General features: G+C 35.5%; 2 long non-coding RNA genes across 2 annotated transcripts in view; one reads left to right on the top strand and one right to left on the bottom strand.

The window, feature by feature from the left end:
• The window catches only part of LOC139458326 (uncharacterized), a 131861-nt gene that overhangs the window by 80397 nt on the left and 30889 nt on the right, over positions 1 to 20575 (bottom strand). Inside the window, exon 3 of the long non-coding RNA XR_011652661.1 lies at positions 17887 to 17971. This is a non-coding gene — a long non-coding RNA (uncharacterized lncRNA). The remainder of the gene's footprint in view (positions 1 to 17886; positions 17972 to 20575) is intronic.
• Positions 1 to 20575, top strand: part of LOC139458325 (uncharacterized) — a 139926-nt gene that overhangs the window by 56713 nt on the left and 62638 nt on the right. The window lies entirely within an intron of this gene.

Below are 20575 nucleotides of genomic sequence, written 5' to 3' on the forward strand. Positions count from 1 at the left end.
CGGGCAATGGACTTCCCTCATTCTCATCAGATGTCACAGTGTCAAAATATAACAGTAAAGCCTTGCAAAGGAATGATTATATTATCATTCACTGATGATTAATCAAACTATTGTTTGTTGATGCCAAATCGGTAGTTACGGAGTGTTAGCTTGATCTTTGTAGGTCGGCTTTCCTGTCAGTTTATATATTTATGCACATTATATGTAATACTGCAAATCAATAAATGCAGCACCGAAAACATACCTGAATTAGATAAATGTGTTGACAGAAAACATTTGTGCAGGCAATCATGTTCTCTTTTTGACAAATACATCTTTAAGCTTTTAAGAAAATGTGTATGCCAACCCTCAGTTGACGACATGTTAAGTGTGATATATGCTATATGATATGTGACTACATGAACCAATATTATTCAGTGAAGTAATATGCAAAGGAGCTTGTTTTTCCCATGGCCTAAATGTTCAGTATTGTCTACCCCAACCACAGCAGTGGGATATTCCTCAACACGTTCCATTTGTGTCTTTAAACAAAAAATGTTTACATTACAGGTCACGGAAAACCCACCTTACCCAAGCTGCCTGCCATACCTGTGTACTTACACCATATACTTCAAATCATAAAATAACCTTTTTGAATTTATAATATTCTCTAGAAAGACTAAAACAAATATATGTTAGTAATAATAATTAATTGAGCTTATTTTTCTATACATTGTTTATAATCTGCATAAACTATTTCTGTTACTTCCTACTACTTCCTGTAATCTGTACAGCTGATACACAATATTTCGATCTGTGGTTTCCGTTTGTTCTTCGTAGCACTCATATTTTCTTAATTTACTGATATATATCCCGTCAAGTGATTTACTTGGAATACAAATATATATTTGCTTAATTGTATATACCATACACATGTACATATGTTATTTATTGACCAACGGTGAGAAACGAAATATGAGGATTAAAGTTTAATTAATAACACATCTATGCAGTTCAGTCTATATACAGGAGCTTGTAGGTTGTGGGGTGATCGGTTATGTGGTTTTGAGTATTTGTAAGTATTGATAAAACGGGAATAGAGCGGCAGTGATATCTTTGTACGTCCCCTCCCAACATATGCACAGGTTGATCGCGGTTCACCTGCTTATTCCACACGAGTGCATATGAATGACACAATCACATTACAAGGAAATGGAAAAAAAATGTGTCTTAAGCAAGAAATATAACGCATGTCTGTTTCTATAATAGCATGTTTGAGTCATGTTCATAGCTGTGATTATCGGAGATCTGGCACTTCTCTCCATATAATTATCATGTATGTAGCAATCTTTTTTCGCTGTCAACAGGCAAAATTGGACCTCTCCTGCCCTTTATTGCAGGGGAAACTATAAACCTTAATATGATGCCGACAAAGGGCCCAATTTAGGTTCTCAATCCCGATTATGTTCGTCTGCTACTGGGTCGTCTGCTCTTGCTATGTCTGACATGGCAGACACTATCTGCCGTCCATGTTCGAGGAAGGCCTTCACTTTCCCGCCAAAATATTAAGCGCCAAAAATACGCGTCACGACTGAGCAGTTGTGGGTTATAATTGTGTCATCAATATAGCTCCAATAACTTCACGTTTTGTATCAGCGGAGTGTCATTTCAGTGAGAATTTGGTAGGAACTATATTTTTCTGCGTAGCGTTATCCTATGTCGAATGTAATGTGACGTGTGTTGTAAAAAGATTAAAAAAGTGAACCGCTAACCAATCAGTCACGGGCAAGCACAATAGTGATATGGCCATTTAAAGCAAATCAAATCAACTCTGTATCCCCTTAATTAAGAGCCTGATTAAGGGTCTCCTACCTATATTCTTCTGCGAGTCACGGGCACGCATACAATCACCGACTGTATCAGTGAGACAGTTCGGCAAATGTCTTGTCCAATAGACACTGGCGAACGAGCCGGTTTGCCACTATATGAAATCATAAAAAAATATCGAACGAAATTGTCCATGTTATATAATTAACACAATCCAAAACACGACAAAATACTTTACCTCTTTGTACAAAACACGACATCACTGCAAGAGCTTCAAAATTCGCCCCATTTCAGCACTGGAGATGCGTCGTCTGCCTTCCTGCCGCTTCGCACCAGTATCGTCGCTATTATGCAAAACCTACGCGATGGTAAGAAGGCAACGGGACTAATTTTTGTCTCCTCTAGTCTAGGGCTGGGGGCTAGACATTTTCCCATTCCGTAAACTGTGTACACTAACCAATCATCTTCCTCCTCAGGTGTACTTTATACCTACTTTTGGCGCCAAAATACCACATATTTTTCAAGGAAATTCAAGCACATACTCACTTTCTCTGCAAGCTCAACTAAATTAATCCTAAAGTAAACACTTGGACATATAGTTTATCCACAATTGTTATTACGTGACTTCATAGGTTTATTTGAAAGACATGCATTTGTTTATTTCATTTTTTCGAAATGATGAATATAGGATATAATACAAAGTTGGTTACTTTGAAATGCTGATTACGCGTTTACTCAAAATTATCAAAATCATTCAAATTAAGTTTTAAAACCAGTTATTTCTATGAAGCCATGCTAGTTCTTGATGGGTTAAGGATTAAGAGCAGATATAGCGTTTCTGGAGAAGTTTTCCATTAATTATAATGGCACTGAGAAAAGAAAGTTTGTGCTTTTGTGCAAGATTCACTTATGGGTACGTTATGACTTATCTCCATATTAATGTGTATCTCAAAGGTTATATTTTATCCATGATTTTAAACTTACTGATTGTGTAATCATAACCATGACTCACACTTAACATATTTTATATGATGTGGCATTCTTTAATGCATCAAACTAATGTGCTATACATGCACACAAATGATCATTGTACCAGTTCAAGCTACATGCACTGAACTATACTCCAAAACTAAGTGTACAAGTGCTTGTGTATAAGGGTATCAGGTATTCAATAATTCAGTTGAGAATTTATCTTAATGAGACACTTCATGTACATAAAGTCTAATTACAACAAGAAATGAATACAATAGGCTTAGTGTGGCAAAAACACAACTTTTAAACTTTTGAACAACGTGCACTCAAGAATAAAAAAACAAATAGTTACGGATAAACTAAATCCTGCATGAACTGGTTATGGAAATAGTATTCAAGATGATATTCAATGAGTTTATGCGGGTATATATATTTCGAAAGTCCTCTTAATACGTGGGCATTGATGTGTAACCGACAAGAGTTTAAAATGTTATATATTTGCAACCTTAATTTACCGAAGATAAATTATCTGAACAAATTTTACTCGTTATCTAAGAGTATGTTATTACATATTGATGTTTACTGTGTCACAATGAGAATATGTACACAATCTACCATTTTTACCATTGTAAAATGTCAATACTCAGTTGAAAATAAGGGGAGTTTTTAAATTTCCCCTATCACCTCTTCTTATTTGTCATCGCAAATATCATAATGACATTGTGACAACAATTATCAGGATAATATCTGATAGTCATCGGAAAAAGTTGTTTCAAATTCGTGAAGAGTCACAAACATATACACACACACATATGTTTAAATATATTTTCAAATTTTGAGAGAGAGAGAGAGAGAGAGAGAGAGAGAGAGAGAGAGAGAGAGAGAGAGAGAGAGAGAGAGAGAGAGAGAGAGAGAGAGAGAGAGTGTGTTAATCGTGCTTGTCAAAACTCCTTTATCCACACAAGATCTTTCTTCGGGTGTCATGAAAACTTAAACTTACATTGTAGTCCTAGGCGAGTAGGCAAAGCAGAAATATAGTTGTATATTCTATTTGAATACAGTACACAGGAAGTCAGCAAAATTCCATCAATGCGCATGGATCAGCAAAACGTAAATGGTCATATATGTTGCAGATAATTTCTTGGAAGTGGAAAGGTAAGATCAACATGGCAATGACTGGATGAAGGACTCAAGAAGTGCCATGGTTTCAGTTTCCTATTCGTACCACCACATGATCATATTTGTACAAAGTAGCACGTGTATTAAATAAGACATGCTGGTTTTATAGAATGCAGGAATTTCATCGATTTAATGTCTTACATGAAATATAAACATACGTTTTATATTGTAACCCTAAGTAAGTGCAGAGTAATCCACATGACAGTAGATCACATTAAAGCATTTAAGATTTTCTTCCATATTCCTGTACGTTTTACATACTATACATGTGTATGTAAACTTATTGACAGAGTGCAACGCTTTATGTTAACTCAGTATTAATGTTGAGTCCTTATGTAATAATTGTTATTGATTGTAATATTCCTTATAAACGAAATAAATCCTGCTCAATCACTCATAAATGTATGTATGTGGTCTCTGAAATGTGACACACTGTGTTATGGCTTTAAAAATATTTCTTTATAAATATTTTCAAATGAAATACCGACAAATATTATTGACATATATGTCATTAGTTAACCTCATCTCTTTTGACTGCAAATGATTTTTTTTTAAAACGGGGTAAGTGTTTTCTACAGGAACGGGAGAATGTCAACAAAAACTGAAACGACAATATCAAGAAATGAATACCCTTATTGATCCCAGATACTCTTTACCCTTACTGTTACCTTGGTAACACCCATAATATATCCCTGTAAATTCATATTGTTACCCTGGTATCTACCAGAATATATCTTTGCAAGATCCAGTTGCTCGACATCTAGACAATATCGTTGTTACATCCTGTCTGTTGCCTTGTAAAACCTAGGCTTTTTCCTTGCATGATATCAATGTTTGTCAAGAAACTCCCTGACTATATCCTTGCACAATCCTACTTCTACCAAAATACCACCCATACTATATCATAATATTGTAATATATAAATGTTAACCTGGTTATATATCATAATATATTCTTGAAATCTCCCATCATTAGCCTTGTAAAACCCGGATTATATCCACGTAATAGCAACCCGGATTATATCCACGTAAAAGCCTCTCCTTACTTAAGTAACACCTTAACTATATCCATGTAAAATCCTATCTTTACCAAAGTAACGTTTTTGACTATATCCTTGCATAATCCTACTTTTACCCAAGTAACACCCAGATTATATCCTTGTAATATATGAATGTTACCCAGGTAACACCGAGATTATATCCCTGTAAAATATTATGTTACCAAGGTAACACTAAGATTAAATCCTAGCTATATATTATGTCACCAAGGTAACCATGTAAACCTTGTAAAAAATAGTGTTACCCTGGGAACCCCCAGTTTACCATTGTAAACTATTAATGTTACCCTGGTAAAACTCAGACTATATATATGTAAAATAATAATGTTTTCCAGGTAACATCCACATTACTCATGCTAACACCCAGACTGTTTCCTTGTATAAAGTTATATTACCCAAGTAACATCCTTACTATATCGTTGTAAAATCCTATCTTTACCTTAGCAAAATTCAGATTATATTCTTGTAAAATCCTATTGTGACCATGGTAACATCAAACATATATAATATGATTCTTGCAAATGCCTGGTCGATCTGGTTACATATTTCATACGATCTATTCAAGGACAAACAAAGTCAACATACTTCATAATTGGGCTTCTTAATTTCAAAGTATTCTTCAATAGAATGACTACCAACTGTCAAATTCTTTATTTACACTCATAAACAAGGATCAATTGCCTCTATTTTAAATTCTTAAAATCAAAGTATCGATAAAACTTAATGCCCGATGTCTGTGTCATACAAAGTATTAATTCTCAGTATCTGTGACATACCCAAGTATAAATTCTAAGTATTTGTATCATCCTCCTGTATCAATTCTGAGTATCTCTGTCATACGCAAGTATCAATTCTCTCAGTCATACACAAGTATCAATTCTCCATGTCATACACAAGTATCAATTCTCTCTGTCATACACAAGTATCAATTCTCCATGTCATACACAAGTATCAATTCTCTCTGCCATACACAAATAACAATCCTCAGTATCTGTGTCATGCAAACTATTAATTTTCAATATATGTGTCATACACTTTATCCATTCTCAGTATATGTGCCATACACAGTATCAATTCTCAGTATCTGTGCCATACACACGTATCATTCCTCAGTATATATGTCATACACAGTATCAATTCTCAGTATATGTGCCATACACAAGTATTAATTCTCAGAATAGTATATCTCACACACAAGTCTTAATTCTCAGAATAGTATCTCTCATACACAAGTATTATTTCTCAGAATAGTATCTCTCATACACAAGTATTATATCTCAGAAAAAGTATCTCTTATACACAAGTATTATTTCTCAGAATAGTATCTCTCATACACAAGTATTAATCATCAGTATGTGTGCCATACACAAGTATCATTCCTCAGGATATATGTCATTCGCATTATCAATTCTCAATATCGGTGTAAAGTATCAAGTATGCCACACGTATCCATTACAAAGTATCAATGCCATGCACAAATATCATTGTCTTGGATATGATTCACGAGAACAGATTCGAAGCATATCCATGTAAAATCATACAGAAGTATCAATTCTCTATATATGCGCCATACATAAGTATCAATTATCAGTATCTGTGCAATGCACATGTATTTTTCTCAGAATATATTATCTTACACAGGTATCAATTATCAGTACACAAGTATCAATTCTCACTATCTATCTAAAAAACCAGGTATCAATTATCAGTACCTTTGTCGTACACAAGTATTATTTCTCAGAATAGTATCTCTCATACACAAGTTTTATTCTCAGAATAGTATCTCTCATACACAAGTATTAATTCTCCGAATACTATCTCTCATACACAAGTATTAATTCTCAGAATACTATCCCTCATACACAAGTATTAATTCTCAGAATACTATCTCTCATACACAAGTATTAATTCTCAGAATACTTTCTCTCATACACAAGTATTAATTCTCAGACTACTATCTCTCATACACAGTATCTGTGCAATGCACATGTATTTTTCTCAGAATATATTATCTTACACAGGTATCAATTATCAGTACACAAGTATCAATTCTCACTATCTATCTAAAAAACCAGGTATCAATTATCAGTACCTTTGTCGTACACAAGTATTATTTCTCAGAATAGTATCTCTCATACACAAGTTTTATTCTCAGAATACTATCTCTGATACACAAGTATGAATTCTCAGAATACTATCTCTCATACACAAGTATTATTTCTCAGAATAGTTTCTCTCATACACAAGTATTAATTCTCAGAATACTTTCTCTCATACACAAGTATTAATTCTCAGACTACTATCTCTCATACACAAGTATTAATTCTCAGAATAGTATATCTCATACACAAGTCTTAATTCTCAGAATAGTATCTCTCATACACAAGTCGTAATTCTCAGAATACTATCTCTCATACACTAGTATTAATCCTCCGAATACTATCTCACATACACAAGTATTAATTCTAAGAATAGTATCTCTCATACACAAGTATTACTTCTCAGAATAGTATCTCTCATACACAAGTATTAATTCTCAGAATAGTATCTCTCATACACAAGTATTAATTCTCAGAATAGTATCTCTCATACACAAGTATTAATTCTCAGAATACTATCTCTCATACACAAGTATTAATTCTGAGAATAGTATCTCTCATACACAAGTCTTAATTCTCCGAATAGTATCTCTCATACACAAGTATTAATTCTAAGAATAGTATCTCTCATACACAAGTATGAATTCTAAGAATAGTATCTCTCATACACAAGTCTTAATTCTCAGAATACTATCTCTCATACACATGTATTAATTCTCCGAATAGTATCTCTCATACACAAGTATGAATTCTAATAATAGTGTCTCTCATACACAAGTATTAATTCTCCGGATAGTATCTCTCATACACAAGTATTACTTCTCAGAATAGTATCTCTCATACACAAGTATTAATTCTCAGAATAGTATCTCTCATACACAAGTATTACTTCTCAGAATAGTATCTCTCATACACAAGTATTATTTCTCAGAATACTATCTCTCATACACAAGTATTAATTCTCAGAATAGTATCTCTCATACACAAGTATGAATTCTAAGAATAGTATCTCTCATACACAAGTATTAATTCTCAGAATAGTATCTCTCATACACAAGTATTAATTCTCAGAATACTATCTCTCATACACAAGTATTAATTCTCCGAATAGTATCTCTCATACACAAGTATTAATTCTCAGAATAGTATCTCTCATACACAAGTATTAATTCTCAGAATACTATCTCTCATACACAAGTATTAATTCTCAGGATACTATCTCTCATACACAAGTATTAATTCTCAGAATAGTATCTCTCATACACAAGTATTAATTCTAAGAATAGTATCTCTCATACACAAGTCTTAATTCTCAGAATACTATCTCTCATACACAAGTATTAATTCTCCGGATAGTATCTCTCATACACAAGTATGAATTCTAAGAATAGTATCTCTCATACACAAGTCTTAATTCTCCGGATAGTATCTCTCATACACAAGTATTACTTCCCAGAATAGTATCTCTCATACACAAGTATTAATTCTCAGAATAGTATCTCTCATACAGAAGTATTAATTCTCAGAATACTATCTCTCATACACAAGTATTATTTCTCAGAATACTATCTCTCATACACAAGTATTAATTCTCAGAATAGTATCTCTCATACACAAGTCTTAATTCTCAGAATAGTATCTCTCATACACAAGTCTTAATTCTCAGAATACTATCTCTCATACACAAGTATTAATTCTCCGAATATTATCTCTCATACACAAGTATTAATTCTCAGAATAGTATCTCTCATACACAAGTCTTAATTCTAAGAATAGTATCTCTCATACACAAGTCTTAATTCTCAGAATACTATCTCTCATACACAAGTATTAATTCTCAGAATAGTATCTCTCATACACAAGTATGAATTCTAAGAATAGTATCTCTCATACACAAGTATTAATTCTCCGGATAGTATCTCTCATACACAAGTATTATTTCTCAGAATACTATCTCTCATACACAAGTATTAATTCTCAGAATAGTATCTCTCATACACAAGTATTAATTCTCAGAATAGTATCTCTCATACACAAGTCTTAATTCTCAGAATACTATCTCTCATACACAAGTATTAATTCTCAGAATAGTATCTCTCATACACAAGTATGAATTCTAAGAATAGTATCTCTCATACACAAGTCTTAATTCTCAGAATACTATCTCTCATACACAAGTATTAATTCTCCGAATAGTATCTCTCATACACAAGTATTAATTCTCCGGATAGTATCTCTCATACACAAGTATTACTTCTCAGAATAGTATCTCTCATACACAAGTATTAATTCTCAGAATACTATCTCTCATACACAAGTATTAATTCTCAGAATAGTATCTCTCATACACAAGTATTATTTCTCAGAATACTATCTCTCATACACAAGTATTAATTCTCAGAATAGTATCTCTCATACACAAGTATTAATTCTCAGAATAGTATCTCTCATACACAAGTCTTAATTCTCAGAATACTATCTCTCATACACAAGTATTAATTCTCCGAATATTATCTCTCATACACAAGTATTAATTCTCCGAATAGTATCTCTCATACACAAGTATTAATTCTCAGAATAGTATCTCTCATACACAAGTATTAATTCTCCGGATAGTATCTCTCATACACAAGTCTTAATTCTCAGAATACTATCTCTCATACACAAGTATTAATTCTCAGAATAGTATCTCTCATACACAAGTATAGATTCAAATTAACACAAATAAGGAAAGCATACTATTTCAACCACAACTATTAATATTCCAAATGGCTTATTCCTATCTTCTTTTACCATGAAGTTACTTTATTAGTAATCTATGCAAAACTTAAACTGGATTTTTTCATAAATCTCATTCGTATATACGTAAGTGTTTTAAACTATTTGCATTTCATTTGCATTTCGAGGCTATTTTAATGTATTTTTAATGACACGTACTTTCTCCTCTTCAACCTAAAGATTGAACCAGTTAGTGTTTCACCTTTGTGAGTTGTACGGCAATTTTACCAGTGTATTTGTAATGAAAGGTACTTTCGCCTGAGCCTTATAAAGAAAATACCAGTTGAGTTGCACTTCTGTGTATCCTTCAGCACACAACCCCCCACCCCCCACCCCCCACCCCACCCACACACACACACACACGCACACACACGCACACACACCATAGAAGCACGTCTCAGCAATAGTGTATCACTCTTCCGCTATGGGTGGAATCGTTTCTCTCACGTTATATAATCCACCGCTATATCATTCTCTAGCTGAAATAAACAAATGACATTACTGATAAGTTTAAATCAGTTTTGCTTGTTAATTCATTTTCTTTCATTTTTGTGATAAGCTCTGCTAAGCATAAAATGTGCCTTGAATGCAGAAAACTTGCCATGGATAGTATGAACGTCAAAATCTATCGAAATATTTTTGGGTCCAAAAGAGATCACCCATTTATGTTTTAAATTTAATTATTTTTAGTTTCTTGTAGAAAGATATCTCATACACAGTTGTAGCCTTTCCCATTCTACACATCTTGTTATGTCGAGGTCACCTTTTTCCTCCCATGCACAATTACGACATATAACCACCCATTTTTGATAATTTCAAGACATTCTTTAACTACACAAACAAACATTCCTTGGAATAATAATGACTGTCATTGGCGTTTTAAAAAAGCATATATTTGTGCTTCATTTATCATCGCATTTTAAACCCTAAATGGCATTCTATTCATATTGCAATATATGTCTCGTTTCTCGTAGACGTGTCTATATCTTGCTTTATAACTAGAATATTGATGACTAGCCTCTGACCTACTTAGACAATTGCTCATTTCTTAGGGCAATCTATCTCCGTCCCCTAACGGCACCACTCGTCTTACCCTTACTACTTGTATGTGATAAAGGGTCTTTAGAAATGCAGTGCGTGAGGGTGTTCAGAAGTTAATGTGATTACGTTTGCCATGTATGTGGAGAAAGCCGTACGCTTCGTCATAATCTATTCGCCATGACCATTGAAACCATACGTGATACGCCTCTGTGTGTGTGTGTGTGTGTTTGTTTGTGTGTGTCTCTGTGTGTTTATTTGTCTGTGTGTGTATTGTGTGTGTATTTGTCTGTGTATCTCTGTGTGTGAGGGTGTGTGTGCTTGTGTGTGTATGTGTGAGTGTTTATGTGTCTCTCTGTGTGTGCTCGTGCGAGTGCATGTGTGTATGTTTTTGTGTCGCTGTGTGTGAGTGCGTGTGCCTGTGTGTTTTGTGTGTCTCTGTGCGTGAGTGTGTTAGTATTTGTGTGTGAATGTGTACGTTTGTGTCGCTGGGTGTGAGTTTGTGTATGTAAATGCATGTGTGAGTGTCTGTGTTTTTTTTGGTGTTTTTTGTGTGTGATTCTATGTGTATGCCTGTGTGTGTGTGTGTGTGTGTGTGTGTGTGTGTGTGTGTGTGTGTGTGTGTGTGTGTGTGTGTGTGTGTGTGTGTGTGTGTGTGTGTGTGTGTGTGTAGTTGTCGCCTTTATTTATTTATTTAACTAGATACACTCATGACATGGCCTGTGTACAGTTGAGTGTAATAAAACCCACAAACCCTTCCAATAATCATAAGAAATGTCTGCAAAAAGCACGTCATTCAAAGTATTTTTTTATGGCTACCGCTTTTTAATTGCAGCATATGTGTATCTTTTACTCGTTAGCTAAACGTTCCAACAATCACCGGCAGCTAAGGGTTGGTGTATATCTTGCAGGGTACCATGCAGGTACCAGAGTTAACACAAATACTTTTAAGGTGGTCTACATTTGGTTGATGGCGATCTGTAGCCTGAATTTATATAGTGTCGTTGTAAAATAGTCTATTCCTAGTATTATTAACTAGTTTTAAATACAACTACACGATGTTACCAGTTGTTTTCCTTTTTTTGATGGCAGGGTTTTAGAAAGTATAAATGCATTGTCTTGTCACAGTATGGTTGAACTATTGCCAATGTGACTTACAATTATAATTCACTCACTGACTCACTCATCAACTCTGAACCTTGTACATGCAGCTGTTATACTTATTTTTGCGTTTTAAATTTTTGCGATTGAGTCTCGTTCGCAAAACTCGCAATAATAGAACGGTCGCAAAAAATTCCCTGTTTACAGTAACTAGTCGGTGGGACTATGACAGAATACTCAATGAAAACATCGATGAGCAGGATAGTTTAAGAACGATTGGTTAAATGTATGCATATACTAAGATGGAAAGATGGATCGGATGGTTGGTTTTATGGATAATTGTAAAACGAATTTGAATCTCGTCGCATGCGAAGGAAATTACCTGGGCATCGAATACTCAGTAACACCCGAAAATCTCAAAACACATTAAACAATTAAATTGACAATTAAATAAGGATCTGTACTATGGGTTACTCGTGTAAGGGTTCTTCACAAAACCAACCTCTATAATAATAATAATCTGACTAACGTCAAGATTCCATGAGGGTAGTCTGGCAAATGTGATGAGCCGGAAAGAAAGGACAGTGTGAAGGGACACCCTGTGCCTATATCGACATGCACTCTTCACTTGAGATGGCTAATACAGCATTGCTGATCAAGTGGTAAGCAGCATTTTTCAAAGCTGAAAGTTGAAATTACCTTCCAATATAAGCAATGGTCCTTTTGCTAACTGCTCAATAGACCAGGTTTGACATTTTCCCCTCTTTGGGATGGGTTTTACCACTTTATAGGTCAACAACAACAACAACAACAATAATGATAATAGTAATAATGATGATGATAATAATAATAATAATAATAATAATAATAATAATAATAATAATAATAATAATAATAATAATAATAATACACAAAATAACGATGCATGCCAAAGGAATTAATTGATACGTTGAATTGGTGACAAAATAGGACCATCCCCATTGTAATTACAATATGATATGAAAACACCCCAGGAAGGGAATATGGTCCATTTTCGAAGCCCAATTTTGGACGATTCATGGAAGGATCGACTTAATATTATTATCGTACTGACGTCTATTTCCAGTAACAAGTTGTGTCAAATGCTAAACTCACATGCCTCTATATGTAAAGCCATATAGCTCTTCCTCGTTCACAACATCACCAAGGACGGATGTGACACATGAACAAATTCGGTATGATAAATAGTACTTCCACACAACCCAGGATGGGAAGGGTAGCTTGTGGGTAAAACCGTCGCTCGACTCGTCGCGGACCGAAGGTCCTCTAGCTGTATTGATACTGCTATAAGGTTTGTCAACTGTCGCTCCTCATAACCTGAGACATGAAAAGTGCTGATTCAGTAAATCCTATTGTACCTGCGTTCAACAGCAGGTAAAACTGATTGACATTTGTCTTTTGCTCTTAATATATTCAAGTGTATGAAAAGCTGTATGTAGTAGACGAGGAGGGTTAGGTCCCATTTTGACCAACTGGATATGTATCCGTCTACTTTTAAATAGTACCATGACAGTTATGTTCAAATGACGAACAGCAAACCTTTTCTCTCTCAGTATGCACGTTTTGGATTTGTGGCGTATTTCATATGCACAAAACGTCTGAAATGGGTAAAAAAGGCCGATTTCTTCAAAATCAAACTGCGATCAATTCCGTAACACAAATGATTTTTGTCATGGTTGTACTGAAAATCAGCTGGGCTCAAAAATTTACTCGTGTTCAATTATCAGATGAAGACGTTTTCATAAAAAAAACATTAAAACTCTTTTAATCACATTTTAGGCTACAAATGACAACGCTCCCAAACAAACATGAGGGAGAGGGACACCTAAGTTGGATAACGTTTGCCAATAAAATATGCTCAAAACAAACAAACTCTAATTATAATTCGTATTAACTTTTTTTCAACTTCCATGATGATTTGTAAAGATTTTTCTCTTTTCTTAAATTATACATACTGCTTGTGTCAAGAAAGGCAAATATTATACATTATCCAATGTCATATGTCTCCAGAATTGTAGAAGGTCAACTCAGGTTCTTTAATAAAACCTTCAAAGCATATAATCTTTATTACTGAAGTTTTAAAAGTAACAGCGAAAATAATTTTTTTTTTAAACCTGGGAGTTGTTTTTTAAGATGTTGGCGGTAAATAGTAATAACGTGTGCACTTATACTATTGTAGACTCCATACCCAAGGTGCATGCTCAAAGCGATAACATTATTACAACGGTCAATAGATCAGTGTGCACTCGTTTATCATTCTCGACTTCCTGGGAAGTAGCCAGCCCAAGCTGTCAGTGAAGCGCAAAGAGTTTAACTGTCAGATTACATCTCACCTCACCAAGTACCCATTTTCTGCTGGGTGAACAGAGGGACATATGAAACAAAGTCACATGCCTAAATAGATACCACATGTGCTACATGCGTTTCCGATACTCTCTACCGAACGCGGTCACCCATCCAACTATTTTCCGCCGCCGACGTTGATTCACGTCACCTGATTTATGACCTGTGCGCTGTGCGCAGTACCACGTTATTGGTGGGATTTAAGTTCAAATATCATGTCATTTTTAGTATATCATATATGTATTGGGGGATATTTATGTTGTTTTAACGATATTGCTTTAACTTCTGATGATGTAACATTGCTTTAACGATGTATAGTTACTTCTGATAGTGTAACATTGCATTAACGATGTATAGTTACTTCTGATGATGTAACATTGCTTTAACGATGTATAGTTACTTCTGATGATGTAACATTGCTTTAACGATGTATAGTTACTTCTGATAGTGTAACATAGCTTTAACGATGTATAGTTACTTATGATAGTGTAACATTGCTTTAAGGATGTATAGTTACTCCTGATAGTGTAACATTGCTTTAAGGACGTATAGTTACTTATGATAGTGTAACATTGCTTTAACAATGTACAGTTACCTCTGATAGTGTAACATTGCTTTAACGATGTATAGTTACTCCTGATAGTGTAACATTGCTTTAAGGATGTGTAGTTACTTCTGATAGTGTAACATTGCTTTAAGGATGTATAGTTACTTCTGATAGTGTAACATTGCTTTAACAATGTATAGTTACTTCTGATAGTGTAACATTGCTTTAACAATGTATAGTTACTTCTGATAGTGTAACATTGCTTTAAGGATGTATAGTTACTTATGATAGTGTAACATTGCTTTGACGATGTATAGTTACTTCTGATATTGTAACATTGCTTTAACAATGTACAGTTACTTCTGATAGTGTAACATTGCTTTAACGATGTATAATTACTGCTGATGATGTAACATTGCTTTAACGATGTATAGTTACCTCTGATAGTGTAACATTGCTTTAACGATGCATAGTTACTTCTGATAGTGTAACATTGCTTTAACAATGTACAGTTACCTCTGATAGTGTAACATTGCTTTAACGATGTGTAGTTACTTATGATAGTGTAACATTGCTTTAACGATGTATAGTTACCTCTGATAGTGTAACATTGCTTTGACGATGTATAGTTACTTCTGATAGTGTAACATTGCTTTAACAATGTACAGTTACTTCTGATAGTGTAACATTGCTTTAACAATGTACAGTTACCTCTGATAGTGTAACATTGCTTTAACAATGTACAGTTACTGCTGATGATGTAACATTGCTTTAACGATGTATAGTTACTGCTGATAGTGTAACATTGCTTTAACGATGTGTAGTTACTGCTGCTGATGTAACATTGCTTTAACGATGTATAGTTACTTCTGATAGTGTAACATTGCTTTAACGATGTATAGTTACTGCTGCTGATGTAACATTGCTTTAACGATGTGTAGTTACTTCTGATAGTGTAACATTGCTTTAACGATGTATAGTTACTGCTGCTGATGTAACATTGCTTTAACGATGTGTAGTTACTTCTGATAGTGTAACATTGCTTTTACGATGTGTAGTTACTGCTGCTGATGTAACATTGCTTTAACGATGTATAGTAACTGCTGCTGATGTAACATTGCTTTAACGATGTGTAGTTACTTCTGATAGTGTAACATTGCTTTAACGATGTATAGTTACTGCTGCTGATGTAACATTGCTTTAACGATGTATAGTTACTGCTGCTGATGTAACATTTCTTTAACGATGTATAGTTACTGCTGCTGATGTAACATTTCTTTAATGAAATATAGCTGTTCTTGGTGATATGACGATGATACTTTAATTATTGATATATATTTACTTTGGGTGATATTATAGTACTCAAATGATATATATTTAGTTACTTTTGATTATGTACTAGAATGTTCATGATATTTAGATACTTCTTATCATGTAAAAGTACTTTAATGATATATAGTTAGTTCTGATGAGGTAGCATTATTTCAGTTATAAATACTTATTGCTGGTGATGTAACTGTACTCTAATTAATGATATTTAGTTTCCCCGGGTGATGTAACATTATGATTCGTGATGTGACATTGCTTTAATGGTATACAGTTACTTCTGGTGATGTAACATTGCCGGGATGAACTATAGGTACCTCTCATGATATATCAGATTATTCGTGGTGTAGCCGTATTTTACATGGTTAAAATGTATTTTATATGTGTCAGGTAATTCCATGTATATCCTTATATTTAAGGAGATTACCAAGTATACTTTAGATATTCTGTACCTCGAATCGTAATCTGCATGGCAGATTGATAATATCAAGATTATAGATTCAACATATCGGTCCTCTTGAGACCAATGGTGTTCACCCCAAGTTGCATTGTTATTCTGGGGTGGTCTGTGACTGGGCTCCTGTCTACCTAAACGTTTTCTCGTAGGTTGCGTCTTGACGACACAACACGTAGCATTCATTGATCTTCGGTATCGAGTAAAATACGTATAGAAAACTACGTGAAGCCTGTGACGATGTAGAATCGTTCTCGCTCAAAAAGCAAAGTAGTTTGTTATTATCATTATAAACTTGCGAGAGGTGAAGATATGTCTCCGTGTTTGTTTCACTTTGTGACGTTACTCATGCGCACCTATGGCACCTATGACCATATATGGTACATATTGGTAGGCACTTTGGGCCGCCGCTTGTTAGCTACGAGCGGGAAGATTGCTACGCGCGATTGTAATGTTAATCTCTGACAAGCCAAAGTAAGAATTTCAGAGGTCAACAAAGTATCATTCCTGCAGCGTAGATTATTAATTATTAGACTGGAATTTGAGATACATTTTACTAACATGTAAATTAATTCCAACATCTTTTACTGACGAGAGACAGTTGATCATGTTCCCATGTCTGTTGTCTAGCGTTGTAATTAACTTCATCTGTGAAATTGAGACTTCATAGTCATGAGTTACATGTTTGACATATATCATAATATTGGAGTTTGTAGACAAAGGGGTTCTGACTTGAATCAAATGTGCTGGGACTGTCACTTAATCCGAGAGTCGGTCCCCCTTTAAGAACATGACGAAAACGTAAGTGCTCCAGAAAAAATGGAAACAGCATATACGGAACCTGATATGTTGAAACCGAATTTGTTACCGAAAGTACCGAAGGAAGTAATGGGTACACCATCCAAAAATATGATTGGATAGTACATCATTTCATATTGTAGAGTAATACTGTGTTCATCCGTGGTGATTCCGGATTGTAATAAAGATCCCCAGTCGTCTAAAGGGTTCGGGTGGCAGGTTGATTGGGTGTGATCGTATTCCTGTTGGAATAGAAGCTTGGTCCAGACCCGATAGTTAGTGTTTACAAACAACCATCATATAGCTGGAATAGTGCGGCATTTAACAATAACTAAAAAATCAAACATACTTTGGTTACTTGAGAATTTGACGACGTTTTGCTGTCCTTCCGCAACCTGCTTCTTTTTCCTTCTTTTTTTAGTTGTCTTCCCCTCCTGAAACAAAACCCGAATATTTTAGTAAAGAAGGTAGAAGAAACAACCACAGTCACAATCGTTATTCGTTTTTATATAATCCTCATTTTTGCAGAGTTGCCTCCTTTAGTCGTACCAGGATTCGTTGGTAGTTGGTTCTAAAAACAAATGGCTTGTCAGCGCAGTCTCCGTGGCGGATGGTTTCATGTCTCTTGGTTTTACACCCGCATCTTGCTGCCACGCAGTGATCTGACCGCGATACTGCTCAAAGAGGTGTTGAACAAAAGTGACTCAAATTTATAGATTTATCACTTTCAGTTGTACCCACGTTACGTGGATATGATACACACCTGGTCACTGACGTTAACCCTGTCACTCCTGAGCGCACAAGTACGACTTGATATGTTGCGAATCTGGATCCCGATTTTACTTCGCGGAAAGCGTCTGCATTGATATTGCTGTGATGCATCAGTGACACAGTTCGGCAAATGGTATTGTGATACCAGATTCGATTGGTCGACAGTACTTATTTCATCGATAAAAAAAATGGGAAGAAGTGAGGAGAGATGGGAAGAGACTGACGAGGGAATGTAGAGAAAGGGCTATAAAAAGGGAAGTTGAATAAGACAGGGAAGGAAGAGTTACGAGCGACATGAAGGGTTAACTGAGAAAGAGTGGAGTCGAGTAGGACTTGGTAGTGGCCGGGGAGAGAGTTGAGAATAATTGTGTGTGTGTGTGTGTGTGTGTGTGTGTGTGTGTGTGTGTGTGTGTGTGTGTGTGTGTGTGTGTGTGTGTGTGTGTGTGTGTGGTGGGGGGGGGGGGGGGCAGTTAAGAGGAAGAGTGACGGTATAGAAGATAGGTTGGGGATGGAGAAAGTTAAGTGGGGAAGAGAAACAGAAGAGATGGAAGAAACTGATAAGGTTTAGGAGGAAGGGGGGGGGGGGGGGGGGGGGCGGTTGGTGATGGAGCAAGTTTGGGGAAGAGGTAGAAGAGGCGGAAGGGTTTTATATGGTTTAAATGGAGGAGAATGGAGAAGAGATGGATGGAGGGACGACTCACGAGTTATCTCGAATTATAACATCACGGATATAATGTCGTGTGTTGTCTTCAACAGCTAGTTTCACGGGTTATCCTGAATAGGTATATCACCGGTTACCCTATTGTACACTGTACAAATTAGTCAGTTTCAATTCCTTCTGTATCTGGGCTGGATTTACTGATTTACCCACATGAACGATTTAGATTCATGTTAAGATCAACGCATAAAGCTTGAGACTGACACAGCACCTATCCACAAGGCTGTATGACAAGAGGGAAGACTGGGACTTCCAGGGGTCACCTTTGCTTGTTCGGTGAACAGGTCCAGTCTTTGGTGTCTTCATCTCACAACATTTTAGGTACAATCGATCATGCTCTTTCCACGAAGATTTCTGAGATTCTCTAAAAAGGTGTATGATAGACATGTGGAGGACATTTCCAAATCTGACGCATCAGTGAACATCGAACACCGGTAGTGCAGGATACGCACATCTGGTATCATCGCTGCTTGATAGTGATTCCTAAACACATTCTTATGATATAGTCGTGGGTTTCATCAAAGTCTTAAACGTCTATGACCTGCACCACCACGGACTTCCCTCCCACATCAAGCTGCCACGCTTTGGTATACTGTACAAAACAACAATAAACACAACTTACTCGATCGCTTATGAATACGACCTTTCAATAAGTTCACAACGCTTAACGTAGTACGCATACCAGATCGTAGCGTAGTAAGTAAACGTTGAACATGTAAGGAAAGAGTAACCATTTTACTGATGAACCTACCTGTATATAAATGCCCACAGGTTTACAGTATACACATCACTGCTTCCTTAGAGTGTCTGAATGTAAACAGTTCAGACTTGATATAATATATATATAGACCGGTAGACCGTGCGGCGTTCCTATGCAACATCAAGATGTCATGTTACGAGATGCTATGACCCAGTCTGAACTGTTTACATTGTGATACGACATGATATCATGTGATACCACTTATAATTAATATCCGTTCTGAGCTATCGTCGATGTGATTGAAAGTTTAGATTCCTACAGGTGCAGTTCTGAGATTTGATGTCCATGTACATTCAAGACGTCAACGCCTGATAATGGGAAAAGGGAAAATAGAAATAACAATTATATAAATTGATCAACGAAAATCAGTAATGACACCAGGTGTTCCCGAGAAATGAACGCAAGCCCTACTTTACCGGTAGCAATCGCAACTCAACACAGTTTTTTTAAATAAAAAAGTAAAGTGTTTTTTGCCTCACACCACACCCAGCAATACATCTACCATACGACGGAGGCCTGTAAAAACCGAGTCTGGACCAGACAATCTGGTTATCAGAAACATATACCATTGATATAGTTCTGAACTGCATTTCAGCAGAATAAGTGGAAAATAAGTTTCGAAATGTCGTCAATTGTAGAAGCGGAAAATCCAAACCAAACTAATACTGCAACCTGAAGTGCTGTGAGCATAGGTGTTAGATTTCCGAGGGTAATGCATTTCTATATTATGTCAATACATGTGCAGTCGGTGGTCTGAAATATTGGACAAAGGAGTCCGAGGCGAGGTGA

The sequence above is a fragment of the Haliotis cracherodii genome, unplaced genomic scaffold (assembly GCF_022045235.1).
Source record: "Haliotis cracherodii isolate W230 unplaced genomic scaffold, xgHalCrac1.p SCAF_12, whole genome shotgun sequence".
In the NCBI taxonomy this organism is placed as follows: domain Eukaryota; kingdom Metazoa; phylum Mollusca; class Gastropoda; order Lepetellida; family Haliotidae; genus Haliotis; species Haliotis cracherodii.